Genomic DNA, 1,631 nt, shown 5'->3' with positions numbered 1-1,631 from the left:
ATAGACAGCTTGGTATTAAACTAGGATAGTTTGAAACATTGTGCTGGCCAGAAAATAATGCCCAATCTTAACCATTAACGAGTCATTTCTTAGGGTACCTTTATGCCTAAATATGAGGCTGTGTTGACGATTGGAAAGACTGATCTGGAACACATCTGAATTAGGGGATACCAGTGACTGTCTGAATATCCAGGAGGCACAAAACTCCTTTTGGATTCTTATTGCCTCTATCCTTTATCAGGATTTTATCCCCAATATTTTGGATGTGACTGGAGTAGACGAGTGTGCATAGCAGGAGTTCATGTGAGTGAAGAGGTCTGCTTCTATCATTAGTGCAAAGAGTTCAAATCAGACTTTTGTATATATCCCACATGATCTAAGATCCAAAACACATAAAGCTTTAATGCAAAGAATAATTGTACAAAACCATCATGCTCTAAATCTGTTAGGTGTATTAATTATTTTGCCTGAAAAGCCTAGTTACTAGTTAGTTTTAAAGACATTCAAACATTTATGCCTCTTCCCTTAGCTGCCCCACCTGGGGATCTATCCCATATTCAACAACCATACCTGGACGCTATTATGGATACTAGGAAGTACTTCCTGAAGAAAGCCCAATATGACTGTCTTCTGAGAGGCTCTGCCAGAGTCTGACAAATACAGAGGCAGATGCTTAAGCCAACCATTGGGCTGAATGCAGGGCCCTTGATGGAAGAGTTGGAGAAGGGACTGATAGAGCGAGGGAGGGGGGGAGGAGGGGGTTGCAGCCCCATGGAGGGAGCAACAGTGTCAACAGACCAGAACCCCCCCAGCTCCCAGGAACTGGAAAACCAACCAAAGAATACACATGGAGGGACCCATGGCTCCAGCCTCACATGTCGCAGAGAATGGCTTTGTTGGACATCAGTGGGAGGAGAAGCCCTTGGTCCTGAGGGTGTTTGATACTCCAGTGTAGGGGAAGGACAGGGCAGGAGGACTGAAGTGGGTATTTGGGTGGAAGAAGCACCCTCATAGAGTCAGACAGGGGGGATGAAATAGGGAGTTTCTGAAGGAGATACCTGGAAATAGGAAAACATTTGAAATGTATATTAAAAAATCCAATAAAATTAAAGAAAAAAGTGTTCATCATCTTTTATCAAAAACTATCCAAGAAAACTCATACCAAGGCGATAGAAAATGCTCAACAACATAGACGCTCAATGTTGACAGCACAAAAAGAGGAGAACCAAACATAGGGTGGAAAGGAAGGAAAGGAAGAAATAATGGGAAAGAAACAAAAAACAAAAATAAAAGCAAAGGAGGAATGGACAAAGCAATGGACAGGCCTAGTGTCTTCTCTATAGCAATTGTATCTTCATTTCCTTTTCTACAAAACAGAAGGTAGATAAGAATGAAAAACACATCCCTATGGGACTAATTTTTCAAATTTGAATTTTCAAGGTGTTTCTTTTTTTATTAGATATTTTCTTTATTTACATGTAAATTTCTCCATTCCCAGTTTCCGCTCCAAAAAACAAAGAAACAAGCAAAAACAACAAAAACAAACCACTCTTGCCTCTCCCATCCCCATGTCTGCCACCCCACCCTCTCCCACTTATTGGCCCTGGCATTCCCCTACACTGGGGCACAGA

Source organism: Mastomys coucha, chromosome X, assembly GCF_008632895.1.
Source record: "Mastomys coucha isolate ucsf_1 chromosome X, UCSF_Mcou_1, whole genome shotgun sequence".
NCBI classification, from domain to species: Eukaryota; Metazoa; Chordata; class Mammalia; order Rodentia; family Muridae; genus Mastomys; species Mastomys coucha.
The sequence above is the reverse complement of the archived record's forward strand: the minus strand, read 5'-3'. Positions refer to the sequence as shown.